The 16,999-nt window shown below is 47.6% G+C and overlaps 1 protein-coding gene across 1 annotated transcript in view; it reads left to right on the forward strand.

The window, feature by feature from the left end:
* The window catches only part of LOC141153486 (alpha-1-antitrypsin-like), a 182,965-nt gene that overhangs the window by 116,184 nt on the left and 49,782 nt on the right, over positions 1–16,999 (forward strand). The window lies entirely within an intron of this gene.

A 16,999-nucleotide genomic window follows, 5' to 3' on the forward strand; every position in this document is an offset into this window, starting at 1 on the left:
TTGCAAATTAAAAATAATTTTTATCTGCATCTAGCTCTGAAAAAATATTTGGGCTTTTAGCTGTGTATGGGACTTGTTCTATTAGTCCATCTATACTGACCTCCATCAGGTTGCAAACTGAATATAATTTTTTCTGCATCTAGTTCTGAAAAAATATTTGGCCTTCTAGCAGTGTGTGGGACTTTCTCTATTAGTCCATCTATACTGACCTCCATCAGGTTGCAAACTGAATATATTTTTTTTCTGCATCTGCCTCTGAAAAAATATTTGGGCTTCTAGCTGTGTGTGGGACTTGTTCTATTAGTCCATCTATACTGACCTCCATCAGGTTGCAAATTAAAAATAATTTTTTGTCTGCATCTAGCTCTGAAAAAATATTTGGCCTTCTAGCAGTGTGTGGGACTTTCTCTATTAGTCCATCTATACTGACCTCCATCAGGTTGCAAACTGAATATATTTTTTTTCTGCATCTACCTCTGAAAAAATATTTGGTCTTCTAGCTGTGTGTGGGACTTTCTCTATTAGTCCATCTATACTGACCTCCATCAGGTTGCAAATTGAATATAATTTTTTTCTGCATCTAACCCAGCCAATAGTTTTGGCCTAATACCACAGTTTGGCCACTCAGCTCTGCTCAGTTCCCATCCATTGTTTTTTTGTGCAAACAACTCCAGAGTTGTGAATTAGTTAACCACCAAAATGAGTGGAAAAAGGCCTGCTGCTGGTGGAAAGGGGAATAGGCGTGTTGGGAAGGGGAAAAAAGGTTGTGTCCGTGGGGTAGGTGTTAAAGCAACAGTAACATCTGCAGAAGAAAGACCATCTTCCAGCCAAACTAAAATGTCTACTTCTTTTAGCGGACAATGTGATAAGATCCCTTTCTTACGGCCACGCCAATCGCTACAAATTCCAGATGAGGCACAAAAACAGCAGGTGCTTCAACGGATATCAAGTGCTCCTTTAAGTGGGCTCTCCTCCACATCAACTTCAACATCACAAATACTCCAGTCCTCAAAGGTGTCACCCCAATCGCACTTGCTTCCTCACAGCTCCCAAATCTCCAGTTGCCCGTCTGAGTATGAGGTAGAACAGATGGTTGAGTCTGCAGAGCTGTTTACTCATACTATAGCCTGGGAATCAGAGGTCGACTCCAGCGCTTCTGTGAATCCAGACGAGGAAATGATCTGCACTGATGCCCAGAATCTTTATGAATCGGATCCAGGACCAGACGCAGAAGGTTCTGACCATAATGTAGACCCTCATTCCCAAACTGTAACTCCTGTTGGTGGAGACAATGAGGAAGACGATGATGAGACTCAAATACCTGATTGGAGCGACAACTTTAGTTTTTTGTCAGGGCAGGAACAGGTTAGCTCTGAGGACGATGGGTGTGATAACGCACAGGGTGATGATGATGGAGATCCCACTTACTGTCAACCCACAGTCAGCCAAGAGATGAGGTCAGCAGAGGAGGTGGAGGAAGATGCTAGTGACGACGAGGTCAGGTTGCGCCTTCCTGGACAGAGACGTAGTACTGGAAGCACGTCAACAACTGCATCCTCAAACACAACTCTGCCTCTCACCACAAGTCGTGGTGGCTCTTCAGGTCGCATGGGTGCTAAGCCTTGCATAGCCTGGGCATTTTTTCAGATCGATAAAGATGACCCAACTCGTGTTATCTGTAACATTTGTCAGCAAAAGCTAAGTAGAGGCCAAAAAATACATAGTTTGAGTACTTCATGCATGAACCGTCACATGGACATGAAGCATAAGTTGCAGTGGGAAGCTCAGTGTGCTACAATGCGGCCTAGCCGGCCAGGCCAACCACCGTCTGCCATATCTTGTGCATCCGCGGCCTCTTCATCCTCTGTGACTGAGGGGACAGCAGTCACACCTGTTTTGGGGCGCAGACCTGCCACCTCTTTACCCGCAACAACCAGCGTGATTGGCAGGTCATCATTTTCTTTGGAGGTGGTAACACCAGCTGGTGTTGAGCGCTGTCCGACATCGATAGCACCACCTTTGGATCAAGGCAACCTAACATGTCCACCTGCATCTTCCTCACAGACCGGCAGTTTGCCGGGGACACCCTTATCAACCCCATCTAAGCACAATAGCCAGCCCTCGGTCCCTCAGATGTGGACAAGTAAAAGACCATTTCCTCCTAGCCATGAGAAAGCTAAGAGGTTGAATTTCACCATCTGCAAGCTCTTGGCTACAGAAATGCTGCCTTTCCGCCTGGTGGACACAGAGGATTTTCGAGACCTTATGTCCATCGCAGTGCCCCAGTACCAGATGCCCAGTCGGCACTACTTCTCAAAGAAAGATGTGCCTGCGCTCCACCAGCATGTCGCACACAACATCACCGCTTCTTTGAGAAACTCTGTGTGTGACAGGGTGCATTTCACCACAGACACTTGGATGAGTAGGCATGGACAGGGGCGTTACATGTCGCTGACTGGGCACTGGGTAACTATGGTGACAGCAGGACAAGGGGCTGCTGTCCAAGTCTTGCCGTCCCCACGAGTTGTGCGTCAATCCTCTTTATGTCAAAGTTCCTCCACTGCTTCTGCCTCCTCAACCTCCTCTCGGTCTTCCACCTGCACCCAAAGCCTGTCTGGTCATGCCACAAGCTTTCTAACTGTGCAGAAGGGATCCTGCACACCTCCTTACTATGCTGGCAGTAGGGCTCAACGTCATCAGGCGGTTTTTACTTTGAAATGTCTGGGAAATGTGAGTCACACAGCTGAGGAGTTGTGGTCAGCTCTGGAGAACCAGTTTCATGAATGGTTGTCTCCACTGGACCTGAAACCAGGGAAGGCCGTGTGCGACAATGCTGCAAACCTGGGTGCGGCCCTTCGCCGGGGCAATGTCACACACGTGCCTTGTATGGCTCACGTGTTGAACCTGGTTGTCCAGCAATTTTTAGCCCACTATCCCAGACTAGATGGCCTTCTACAGAGGGCACGTTCGCTGTGTGCTCACTTCCGCCGTTCGCATCCCGCAGCTCAGCGACTTACATCTCTACAGAAGTCGTTGGGCCTGCCACTTCACCGGCTAAAATGCGATGTGCCTACCCTTTGGAATTCAACTCTGCACATGTTGCAGCGACTGTGGCAGCACCGACAAGCCCTGGTGCAATACGTTCTGACGTATAGCCTGGGCCAACGAGAACCGGAGGTGGGGCAAATCACGCTGGAGGAGTGGTCTCAGATCAGGGACCTATGCACCCTTCTGCACAGTTTTGAAATGGCGACGAAGATGTTTAGTGCTGACGATGCCATTATCAGCATGACTATTCCGGTGATTTACATGCTGGAGCACATGTTAAACAGAATTCGGAGTCAGGTGGTGGCACAAGAGGAGGTGGAGGAAGTAGAGGAGGAGGAGTTGTATGCGGAAGGGCTAACATCTGCAAGGTCCAGACGGTCGGCAGCACCAAGGCGGCAGGCATGTGAGGGTGGGGGAGATGGTTTTACCAGGGCGCATGGTAGCAGCCAAACTAGTGAGGAAGGTGCAGGAGCCCAGGAACAAGTGGAGGACGAACTGATGGAAGACTCATCAGATGAGGGAGAGCTTGATCACATTTCTGTTGTGCGAGGTTGGGGGGAGAGGACAGAGGAAGGAAGCATGATTGTTACCTCGCCACCAACACAAAAGGGACTTGGTGCTCCTGGATGCGCAACACACATGAGTGCCTTCTTGCTGCACTACCTGCAACATGACCCTCGAATTGTGAGAATTAGAAATAATCCTGACTACTGGGTTGCCACACTGTTAGATCCCCGGTACAAAAGTAAATTTGCAGAAATTATTCCTGCCATAGAAAGGGATGCACGCATGCAGGAGTATCAGCAGAGACTGTTGCAGAATCTTACATGTGCTTTTCCACAAAACACCAGTGGTGCACGTAGTGAATCTCACAGTTCCAACTTGCCAACCGTGGGACCGTCAAGTGTTCAGCACTCAAACCGTAACAGAACCACAGTATCTGCTGGTAACATCAATTTTGCGCAATCATTTCACCACTTTTTTAGCCCATCCTTTGCAAGGCCACAGGAGACAAGAAGTCTGACACATAGTCAACGCCTAGAGACGATGGTACAGGAGTATCTCCAAGTAAACATTGAAGCCATGACTGTGTCACTGGACCCTTGCTCTTTTTGGGCTTCCAATCTGGATAAATGGCCGGAGCTAGCCACTTACGCCTTGGAGATCTTGTCATGCCCCGCAGCCAGCGTTCTGTCTGAACGTGTGTTCAGCGCTGCTGGTGGTGTGCTGACAGATAAGCGCACGCGGCTCTCCACTGATAATGTAGACAGACTCACGTTCATAAAGATGAACAAATCATGGATCCGAAATGACTTTTCTACCCCTGTGTCATCCTGGGGAGAGTAAAAGCTTGATGATTGGTTAAAATCACCCTACCAACCGTTTTAAGCTTTCAAATTACTAATCATGTTTATCTGTATCTTGACTGGAAAATAATTTGGGCTTTGTAGCAGTGTGCAGCACTGATCCTATTAGCCCATCTATACTAAGCTCCACTAGATTTAAAATTAAAAATAATTTTTAGCTGCATCTAGCCCGGAAAATAATTTTGGGGCTCCGAGATGCGCAAGACACATAAGTGCCTTCTTGCTGCACTACCTGCAGCATGACCCTCATATTGTCAGAATTCGAAGTAATCATGACTACTGGGTTGCCACACTCTTAGATCCCCCAAACTTTTCGATCAACCTTTTCATTTTAATAAAGAACAAAAAAATGGTCATTTTTGAAATTATTAGCAGTAGCAGGTTATTAGAAACTGAAATCAAACAGTTTTCAACTCAAAACTTTATTCTAGGTGATGTTACATTTTCACATAGGACCCCTTGTTCGAAAGGAGCTTCTGAACTCTCTCGTCCATTGAATTTGTCAGGTTTTGGATGGTTTCTGCTTCAATTGTTTTGCATGAGGACAGAATACCCTCCCAGAGCTGTTGCTTAGATGTGAACTGCCTCCCGCCATCATAGACACTCCTTTTGATGATGCTCCAGAGGATCTGAATGGGGTAGAGGTCAGGGGAGCATGGGGGTCACACCATAAGTTTGTCCCCTTTTATGCCCATATCAGCCAGAGATGCAGATGTTTTATGTGCAACATGAGATGGTGCATTATCATGCAAAAAAATGATCTTGCTGTGAAATACATGGTTCTTCTTCTTGAACCATGGCAGGAAGTGCTGTTTGAGAAAATCCACATACATTATGGAGTTCATCTTTAGCGCCTTCAGGGATCCTAAAGGGGCCGACAATCTCTCTCCCCATGATTCCAGCCCAAAACATTACTCCACCTCCTCCTTGTTGGCGCTGTAGCCGTGTTTGCGTGGGGTGTCCATCAACCAGCCATCCTCCACTCCATCCATCTGGACCATCGAGCGCTGCACGGCACTCATCCGTGAACAAAACAGTTTTGAAATCAGTCTTCTTGTAATGTTTGCCCACTGGAGCCGTTTCTGCTAGTGTGAAGTGGATAGAGGAGGTCGACAGAATGGCATATGCACAGCTGCAAACCTCTGAAGGACCCTGCATCTTGTTGTTCGGGGGACGTTGGAGGCACCAGCAGCTTCAAAAACTTGTCTGCTGCTATGACAAGGCTTTTTTGCCGCTGCTCTTTTAACCTGACGTAATTGCCTGTAGGAAAGAGTCCTCAATTTGCCCTTATTAGCACGCACACGTGTGTACTGTGAATCAGCTACATACTTCTTGATTGCCAAGACACTTCATCCTGATCATCGCACAATGTTGATTGTAGTCATGCCTTGACCTAAACACTCCACAATTTGTTGCTTCTCAGCAGCCGACACATCTTTTTTCTTTCCCATTTTGGCAGAAAATGTAGGCTGCTTAATAATGTGAGACAGCCTTCTTAAGTAGTCTTGCCTTTCATTGGACACACCTGCCAAACTAATTAGCACAGGTGTCTGCAATTGCTTACAGTGATATAAAGAGCCCTGACACACATCACCATCAATGAGTTTAACTGACAAACAAACAAATTCTTCCCTTATCACTCCTAAACACTTTTTGCATAATAATTTGGAACACAGTGTACATGTGCTTTTCCACAAAACACCAGTGGTTCACGTAGTGAATCTTACAGTTCTAACTTGCCAACCGTGGTCTGTATGGAGTTGTTCAATAAAGGGCCCAAAATTAAGATAACATAGATGGGAGAGGTCTCTATGAATAGGAATTCCTAAGTATTTGATACCCTGTGAGGGCCAGGCAAAGGGAAAGTTGGACTGGATGGAATCCTATATGGATTTGGGGAGGGAGACATCGAGGGCCTCAGACTTCGCTGCATTGATTTTAAAATTTGACCATGTAACAAAGTGATCTATTTCAGCCATAACAGCATGGATGGATATAGGTGATTGAGTGATATATACTAGGACATCATCAGCAAATAGAGAGCACTTGTACTCGGTGCCTCCCACCTCAATCCACCTAATATTGGGGTTATGGCGAATTGATGAGAGCAGGTGCTCCGTCACTAGGATGTATAAGAGAGGGGACAGAGGACATCCCTGCCTTGTCCCATTGGTGATTGTGAAAGGTGATGAAAATGTTCTGATGCACCCCCTGGGCCTTGGGACACCCGGAGCCGGACCCTTTTTGGTGGATGCTGGTGGTTGTAGTCTTCGTGGCGGCGACCCGGTTCCGTGGCTCAGGGTGGTCAAACCAGTGGCGGAACTATTTATGTGGTTTTGATGTTTAAATGTCCGACTACGCCACCCGTGGATTGCTGTCAGAGTGAACCGCCGCTGCAGGGCAGACCGATGAGGCTGGTGTTGTGGGTGCAGCAGAGCGTAGCATAACTCCCCACGGGAGGAGAATAGCCTCAGGGCAGTGTATGCGAAGGATGGGGGTGATGGTGCAGGGCAGCAGCAGTAACGACACGGAGTCAGTGATGCAGTCCAGGGCCTTTACTCACAGTTCTTTTTATCCAGACCACGTCTGCAGGTAACGGCTGCCCACGTCGTACTGTGCTCACCAGGTGAGGGGCTCAGACAGCTCCCAGATAACTTTGGAGTGCTTCACAGGACCCCCTTTGTGTGTCCTTTGTCTGGCCTTTCTTACCAACCCTTCTGTCCGGCTGCCTCGGGCCTCCTCTTGGTAAACTTGGCGCCAGTTTCCCTGACCCTATGTGCTGCCCTCCTAGCGGGTGTAGCGAGGGGCTGCGCCACATAAAATGTCACAGCCTCCGGTTTCTAGCTGAGGGTCGTTTCCTGCCTCCACTAGTTTCGGGGACCGGTCTCCCCCTTTGGCCTGACCCCTCCATGCAGGTGGATTCGGGCGTGCGGTGGCGACTCGCCCGTCCGCACCCCTGGGATCCCTTCGTTCCTCGTTCCTGGAGCCTTCTCCGCTCCTTTTCCTTCCTTCTCCCTCTTCCAGGCCTGGGCCTCTGTTACTAGGCCCGCCTCCGGAGCAGAGCTCATGCAGAGCCCCTGCTCCCTGCTACTTCTGCTCAGACTTCTCTGCACTGAACTAAGATGGTGCCCACCTTTTATACTCCCTTCTCAATGCACCCAGGAACTGCTTCCTCCCTGCTCCTGCACTACAGGGTTGACCTTCCTCAGTGTTCCCTCCCCCCACTCCAGCCAGGGACAGGGACTGTCGTGCCCATCTCAGGGGCATATTGGTCGCCCTGCCCCACGGAAATGTGGTGTAATGCATGCAGGTGTCGGGTCCTGATCCACACTCCATCCTTACCTGAGAGTGAGATATCACACCTCTGGGTGAGGTGCAATACCTCTGTAGCAACCGAGCCCTCAGGGTGCTACAGTTCCATTTATCTTCAGCCTAGGTGACGTATTGCGATACAGGGCCGTGATTTTGGCTATAAAAGGGTCCCCTAGACCCCTACCCCAAGCTTTTTAAGAGAATCATATATGGCGTGCCAGGAGACTCTATGGAATGCTTTCTCAGCATCCAACGAGAGTATCTAATTACAAATTTTTAACTGCATCTAGCCCAGGAAATACTTTGTGCCTAGTAGCAGTGTCTGCTAGTCAGCGGATTATCCTGGCTGTTAAGCAAGCTACACCACCTGTAGTTTGGACACTTAATTTTTTCAAAGGAAATGCTTCGGGACCACGGGATACTCAGTGAAGAGCATCAGGAGGCACCCCAAGGCATAGGGGCTGGGACTGGCAGTAGGATGCCTTGCGGTGGACAGCCGAGCTCGATCCTTATAAAAGCTTTTTAACTGCAGCAGCTTTAGTGGACGCTACTGGAGCTGGAATTACGCGGCTGCTGGCATGAGACTTGCCCTCCAATAGATCCTTGTAAATGGATTTAAAGTGTATTCATTCAAATTAGAGAGACAATTTAAATTAAAAAGCTTAGAGCTGCCTCCACCACAGGGGGGCTCGCTCGACCCACCAGCGGACAGGCACCAGTATTGGGAGAGGGGGGCTGTCCATCAGGGTTCACCGCGGCTCTGGCACAAACCCGGCGACACGGAGTTGGCACGGGCAGGAGCGGACTGAACGTGTCGGCTTCTCACTTTTTGGATTTTAGAAGGGCATGACATGCCTATATCTGTGTCTCCCCCTCCTTTTACTCCTCCACCTCTTTTCTTTTCTCATGACTATATGTACTTGTCACTTTTCCATGTGTTAGTTGTGTCTTCTGAGCAGTTTGTCAGCTTTTGGACACCTTTGAAGGTGTTTTCTATGTGTTTCTATGTGTTTTTGTTTGCCTGCCATTGGTTTTAACGGTGTTCGAAGGTGTTCGATGAACAGTTCGACGAACAGTTCGGCGAACACACGGGTGTTCGACAAACCGAACCGAACTCGAACACTACGGGGGTGGCTCAACACTAGTTATGAGGTTGATGTTGTCGGTGCTGTGTAGTGCAGGGCTGGTGATGGTGCAGCAATAATTCTAGGACACAGTGGGGTTTACTCACAGTTGTTCAGACTCCAGGTTACCAGTGCCAGTGTAACCTCCCATTTCGTCCTGTGTTCACCAAGGAAGGGGTTCAGCAATCCCTCAGGTATTTCAGGAGTACTTAATGGGACCCCGATCTATATGCCTTCCTTGGTCGTCTTCCTTGCGCTGCCTCTCACCCTCCTGCCCTGCGCCTCACACCCAGTGTCCCAAGCCAGTGACCTCGAATCTTGTCGGGCGACCTGCAGTCCCTTGGACCCTATGCGGCCACCTTTTCGGTGATGTAGGTGCGGCTGTGGGCTGCAGCACTGTAAAAGTACTGCAACATCCAATTTTCTAGCTGAGCCTGGTTGTTATCCACTAGTTAGGGGCCGGTCCCCTCTGCGGCCTGATCCCTCCACGTCCGTGTAGATTCGGGCGCACCGGTGCCTTCCTGCACTCGCCATGCCCCTGGGATCCCCTCTGTCCCTCTGGAGCCTTCCCTCTGCTCCCGTTCTGTCTCAGTCTGTCCTGGGCCTCTCAGTCTAGGCCCGATCATTTAAAGATTTTTCTGTATTTTCATGACTATGAAAATTGTACATTCACACTGAAGGCATCAAAACTATGAATTAACACATGTGGAATTATATACTTAACAAAAAAGTGTGAAACAACTGAAAATATGTCTTATATTCTAGGTTCTTCAAAGTAGCCACCTTTTGCTTTGATGACTGCTTTGCACACTCTTGGCATTCTCTTGATGAGCTTCAAGAGGTAGTCACCGGAAATGGTTTTCACTTCACAGGTGTGCCCTGTCAGGTTTAATAAGTGGGATTTCTTGCCTTATAAATGGGGTAGGGACCATCAGTTGTCTTGTGCAGAAGTCAGGTGAATATACAGCTGATAGTCCTACTGAATCGACTGTTAGAATTTGTATTATGGCAAGAAAAAAGCAGCTAAGTAAAGAAAAACGAGTGGCCATCATTGCTTTAAGAAATGAAGGTCAGTCAGTCCGAAAAATTGGGAAAACTTTGAAAGTGTCCCCAAGTGCAGTTGCAAAAACAAACAAGCACTACAAAGAAACTGGTTCACATGAGGACCGCCCCAGAAAAGGAAGACCAAGAGTCACCTCTGCTTCTGAGGATAAGTTTATCTGAGTAACCAGCCTCAGAAATCGCAGGTTAACAGCAGCTCAGATTAGAGACCAGGTCAATGCCACACAGAGTTCTAGCAGCAGACACATCTCTTCAGCAACTGTTAGGAGGAGACTTTGTGCAGCTGGCCTTCATGGTAAAATAGCTGCTAGGAAACCACTGCTAAGGATGGGCAACAAGCAGAAGAGACATGTTTGGGCTAAAGAACACAAGGAATGGACATTAGACCAGTGGAAATCTGTTCTTTGGTCTGATGATTCCAAATTTGAGATCTTTGGTTCCAACCACTGTGTCTTTGTGCGACGCAGAAAAGGTGAACGGATGGACTCTACATGCCTGGTTCCCACCGTGAAGCATGGAGGAGGAGGTGTGATTTTGTGGGGGTGCTTTGCTGGTGACACTGTTGGGGATTTATTCAAAATTGAAGGCATACTGAACCAGCATGGCTACCACAACATCTTGCAGCGGCATGCTATTCCATCCGGTTTGCGTTTAGTTGGACCATCATTTATTTTTCAACAGGACAGTGACCCCAAACTCACCTCCAGGCTGTGTAAGGGCTATTTGACCAAGGAGGAGAGTGACGGGGTGCTACGCCAGATGACCTGGCCTCCACAGACACCAGACCTGAACCCATTCGAGATGGCTTGGCGTGAGCTGGACCGCAGAGTGAAGGCAAAAGGGCCAACAAGTGCTAAGCATCTCTGGGAACTCCTTCAAGATTGTTGGAAGACCATTTCCGGTGACTACCTCTTGAAACTCATCAAGAGAATGCCAAGAGTGTGCAATGCAGTCATCAAAGCAAAAGGTGGCTACTTTGAAGAACCTAGAATATAAGACATATTTTCAGTTGTTTCACACTTTTTTGTTAAGTATATAATTCCACATGTGTTAATTCATAGTTTTGATGCCTTCAGTGTGAATGTACAATTTTCATAGCCATGAAAATACAGAAAAATCTTTAACCCCTTAAGCCCCGAGGGTGGTTTGCACGTTAATGACCAGGCCAATTTTTACAATTCTGACCACTGTCACTTTATGAGGTAATTACTCTGGAACGCTTCACCGGATCCCCCTGATTCTGAGACTGTTTTTTCGTGACATATTGTACTTCATGATTCTGGTAAAATTTCTATGATATCACTTGCGTTTATTTGTGAAAAAAATGGAAATTTGGCGAAAATTTTGAAAATTTTGCAATTTTCAAAATTTGAATTTTTGAGCCCTGAAATCAGAGAGATATGTCACACAAAAGAGTTAATAAATAACATTTCCCACATGTCTACTTTACATCAGCACAATTTTGGAACCAAAACTTTTTTTTGTTAGGGAGCTATAAGGGTTAAAAGTTCACCAGCGATTTCTCATTTTTACAACAAAATTTACAAAACCATTTTTTTAGAGACCACATCACATTTGAAGTCACTTTGAGAGGTCTTTATGACAGAAAATACCCAAAAGTGACACCATTCTAAAAACTGCACCCCTCAAGGTGCTCAAAACCACATTCAAGAACTTTATTAACCCTTCAGGTGCTTCACAGGAATTTTTTGAATGTGGAAGAAAAAAATGAACATTTAACTTTTTTCACAAAAATTTTACTTTAGACCCATTTTTTTTTATTTTCACAGGGGTAACAAGAAAAAATGGACCCCAAAATTTGTTGTGCAATTTCCCCTGGGCACGCAGATACCCAATATTTGGGGAAAAAACACTGTTTGGGCACACGGCAGGGCTCGGAAGGGAAGGAGCGCCATTTGACTTTTTGATTGTAAAATTTGCTTGAATAATTAGCGGACACCATGTTGCGTTTGGAGAGCCCCTGTGTCCCCAAACATTAGAGCTCCCCCACAAGTGACCCCATTTTGGAAACTAGACCCCCCAAAGCACCTATCTTGATGCATAGTCAGCACTTGGAATCCTCAGGTGCTTCACAAATTGATTCATAAAAATGAAAAAGTGTTTTTTTTTTCACTTTTTCATTGTTACGAATCAATTTGTGAAGCACCTGGGGGTTCCAAGTGCTCACTATGCATCTACATAGGTGCCTTGGGGGGTCTAGTTTCCAAAATGGGGTCACTTGTGGGGGAGCTCCAATGTTTGGGCACACAGGGACTCTCTAAATGCAACATGGTGTCCGCTAACAAATTTAACGGAAAATCGGCTCAAATTGTTAGCGACACCATGTTGTGTTTGGAGAGCCCCTGTGTCCCCAAGCATTGGAGCTCCCCCACAAGTGACCCCATTTTGGAAACTAGACCCCCCAAGGCACCTATCTAGATGCATAGTGAGCACTTGGAACCCCCAGGTGCTTCACAAATTGATTCATAAAAATGAAAAAGTGTTTTTTTTTTCACTTTTTCATTGTTACGAATCAATTTGTGAAGCACCTGGGGGTTCCAAGTGCTCACTATGCATCTAGATAGGTGCCTTGGGGGGTCTAGTTTCCAAAATGGGGTCACTTGTGGGGGAGCTCCAATGTTTGGGCACACAGGGACTCTCTAAATGCAACATGGTGTCCGCTAACAAATTTAACGGAAAATCGGCTCAAATTGTTAGCGACACCATGTTGCGTTTGGAGAGCCCCTGTGTCCCCAAGCATTGGAGCTTCCCCACAAGTGACCCCATTTTGGAAACTAGACCCCCCAAGGCACCTATCTAGATGCATAGTGAGCACTTGGAACCCCCAGGTGCTTCACAAATTGATTCGTAACAATGAAAAAGTGTTTTTTTTTTCACTTTTTCATTGTTACGAATCAATTTGTGAAGCACCTGGGGGTTCCAAGTGCTCACTATGCATCTAGATAGGTGCCTTGGGGGGTCTAATTTCCAAAATGGGGTCACTTGTGGGGGAGCTCCAATGTTTGGGCACACAGGGACTCTCTAAATGCAACATGGTGTCCGCTAACAAATTTAACGGAAAATCGGCTCAAATTGTTAGCGACACCATGTTGCGTTTGGAGAGCCCCTGTGTCCCCAAGCATTGGAGCTCCCCCACAAGTGACCCCATTTTGGAAACTAGACCCCCCAAGGCACCTATCTAGATGCATAGTGAGCACTTGGAACCCCCAGGTGCTTCACAAATTGATTCGTAACAATGAAAAAGTGTTTTTTTTTTCACTTTTTCATTGTTACGAATCAATTTGTGAAGCACCTGGGGGTTCCAAGTGCTCACTATGCATCTAGATAGGTGCCTTGGGGGGTCTAATTTCCAAAATGGGGTCACTTGTGGGGGAGCTCCAATGTTTGGGCACACAGGGACTCTCTAAATGCAACATGGTGTCCGCTAACAAATTTAACGGAAAATCGGCTCAAATTGTTAGCGACACCATGTTGCGTTTGGAGAGCCCCTGTGTCCCCAAGCATTGGAGCTCCCCCACAAGTGACCCCATTTTGGAAACTAGACCCCCCAAGGCACCTATCTAGATGCATAGTGAGCACTTGGAACCCCCAGGTGCTTCACAAATTGATTCGTAACAATGAAAAAGTGTTTTTTTTTCCCTTTTTCATTGTTACGAATCAATTAGTGAAGCACCTGGGGGTTCCAAGTGCTCACTATGCATCTAGATAGGTGCCTTGGGGGGTCTAGTTTCCAAAATGGGGTCACTTGTGGGGGAGCTCCAATGTTTGGGCACACAGGGACTCTTCAAATGCAACATGGTATCCGCTAACAAATTGTCGGCTCAAATTGTTAGCGGATACCATGTTGCATTTGAAGAGTCCCTGTGTGCCCAAACATTGGAGCTCCCCCACAAGTGACCCCATTTTGGAAACTAGACCCCCCAAGGCACCTATCTAGATGCATAGTGAGCACTTGGAACCCCCAGGTGCTTCACAAATTGATTCATAAAAATGAAAAAGTGTTTTTTTTTTCACTTTTTCATTTTTATGAATCCATTTGTGAGGCACCTGAGGGTTACAAGTGCTCACTATGCATCTAGATAGGTGCCTTGGGGGGTCTAGTTTCCAAAATGGGGTCACTTGTGGGGGAGCTCCAATGTTTGGGCACACAGGGACTCTTCAAATGCAACATGGTATCCGCTAACAATTTGTTAGCGGATACCATGTTGCATTTGAAGACTCCCTGTGTGCCCAAACATTGGAGCTCCCCCACAAGTGACCCCATTTTGGAAACTGGACCCCCCAGGGAACTTATATAGATTTGTGGTGAGCCCATTGAACCCCCAGGTGCCTCACAGAAAATCATAATGTTGACTTGTGAAAATATAAAAAAAACATTTTTTCCACAAAAATGCAAAAAAAAATATTTTCACAAGGGTACCAGGAGAAATTGCACCCCATAAGTTGTTGTGCAATTTCTCCTGAGTACTCATATACCCCATGTGTTTAAAAAAAACTACTGTTTGGGCGCATGTAAGGGCTCGGAAGGGAAGGAGTGACGCTTTTGAACGCAGACTTTGATGGAATGGTCTGCGGGCGTCAGGTCATGTTCTCAGAACCCTTGATGTGCCTAAACAGTGAAATGCCTAACAAGTGCCCCCTTTTTGGTAGTGTTAGTTGATTTTTGAATTTTGTAATGTAGTGTTATACATCAGTTGTGTAGGACAATCTGACGAACACTACACAAGTGACGTATGACAACCTGACGAACACTACGTCAGCTGTGCAGTGTTCGTCAGGTTGTCATACTTCAGAAATTAATTTAATAGTCCATCGAAGTATGGTACCTTTTGAAGCAGTCTTTCATACACAGGCCAGGTTTGTCAGGGCAGGTGTCACATTGATAAATGGTGTCCTTGCGTATTCCACTTTTATAACACACTCGGCACCTCTTTTGTGACTTTCCTTTTTTTCCGCTGTGAGGGATCTGCCCTAGGAAATGCTGGCCTGGTACAATTCTTGGTCCTTCAATTCCAGAAGTACTGGGGCCCGCTCTGTCACCGCTGCCAAATATCAGGGCCTTGATAACCGTTTCCTGAAACTGAAGATACGACGCAGAAGTCTGGCCTGCACATTGTGACAGAAGGAAAGCATTGTACATTGCCATCTGTACAATGTGCACGGCCAGCTTCTTGTACCACACTCTGGCCTTTCTCAAAGCACTGTATGGCTGGAGGACTTGATCAGAGAGATCAACTCCCCCCATGTACTTGTTGTACCTCACTACACAGTCTGGTTTGACGACCTGTGTAGTGGAACCTCGTACAGTGCTGAGTGTGCTGCCATCACCATGTATGGTGGTCAAGAAAAGGACATCCCTTTTGTCCTTGTACTTGACCATCAACAGGTGGTCGCTACATTGGGCTCTGCTCTCACCCCTTTTGAGCAGCTGCCCAATTAGCGTCTTTGGGAGGCCTTTCTGAATTTTGCGGACAGTACCGCAGGCTGCGGTACGTCGCGCAGAGAGGGACTGGAAGAGCGGGATACTTGTATAAAAGTTATCCACGTAGAGGTGATAACCTTTATCAAGCAGTGGGTGCACCAAGTCCCACACAATTATCCCACTCACTCCCAGAACAGGGGGGCATTCAGGGGGTTCAATCAGGGAGTCCTTCCCTTCATAAACTCTAAACTTGTGAGTGTATCCTGAGGTACTCTCACAAAGTTTAAACAGCTTGATCCCATACCTTGCCCTCTTACTGGGCAGGTACTGCCGGAATCCAAGCCGCCCCTTAAAAGAAATTAAGGACTCATCCACGCAGATGTCCCTTTGGGGCACGTACACTTCACCAAACTTGTTGTTGAAAAGACGATCAAAGTTCGGGTCATCGCGTGCAGGACACCTTGCATTATCTTGGTAATGCAAGAACTTGTGGATGGCCTCAAAACGTGTCCGGGGCATGACCATTCGGAACACTGGAGTGTTATACAAAACGTCAACACTCCAGTATTGCCGAAGCTCGGGCTTCTTCAAGATCCCCATAAGAAGGACCAGGACCCAAAACTTCATCATTTCTACTGCGTCTACAGGAGACCAGTTAGAAAATGATGAAGAGGGGTTTTGTTCAAAAAATTGATGAGCGTATAAATTAGTTTGGCCCACCATGAGGTTTATAAAATCCTCAGAGAAAAAGACTTTGAAAAAGTCTATTTCTGTGAGGCCGGTGGTGTCAAACTTGATTCCTGATTCCGCTACGAAATCAGGAATCAGCGGCTCATAATTTTCGGGGGGTGAAGTCCATATAGGCTCAGTAGTGGGGGGCGCTGGAAGATCTCTCCTGCGACGACGGCGGGGCGGGCCAGCAGAACCTGAGGAAGAGGAGGAAGAAGAGAAGGAGGAAGACGACGAGGAGTCGGAGAAACAAAGAAATGTGGGATCCTCACCCTCACTGTCAGTGTCAGTGTCGGAGGCAAGAATAGCGTAAGCCTCCTCCGCTGAATACTGAGTTTGGGATGAGCAGGACATTGTTTGTTATGTATGTGGTGCGTGTGTGTCAATACTTTGAGAGTGTGTGTGTGTCAGTACTTTATTTAGAGTGTGTGGAAAAAGGAAATACTGTATGTGGTGCAAACAGCGAGCACGAGTGTGGATTGGTGAACTATGCCACCGATCAACACTCGGCGGCTGCTGGATGTGCGCACAAATGTGTGGGGAGTGGGAAGAGGGGAGGATGAGGGGAGATCAGATTACTTACCAAAGTCCTCTCTGTTCTTCTATCAGGACCGGGAGCCCGGCGCTGGTGACCGGGAGCCCGGCGCTGGAGACCGGGAGCCCGGCGCTGGAGACCGGGAGCCCGGCGCTGGTGACCGGGAGCCCGGCGCTGGAGCCCGGCGCTGGTGACCGGGAGCCCGGCGCTGGAGACCGGCGCTGGTGACCGGGAGCCCGGCGCTGGTGACCGGGAGCCCGGCGCTGGAGACCGGGAGCCCGGCGCTGGTGACCGGGAGCCCGGCGCTGGTGACCGAGAGTCCGGCGCTGGTGACCGGGAGCCCGGCGCTGAAGACCAGGAGCCCGGAGCAGGAAGACGG

The sequence above is a fragment of the Phyllobates terribilis genome, unplaced genomic scaffold (assembly GCF_046119375.1).
Source record: "Phyllobates terribilis strain yellow unplaced genomic scaffold, ASM4611937v1 Scaffold_7__3_contigs__length_470593459, whole genome shotgun sequence".
Lineage (NCBI taxonomy): Eukaryota > Metazoa > Chordata > Amphibia > Anura > Dendrobatidae > Phyllobates > Phyllobates terribilis.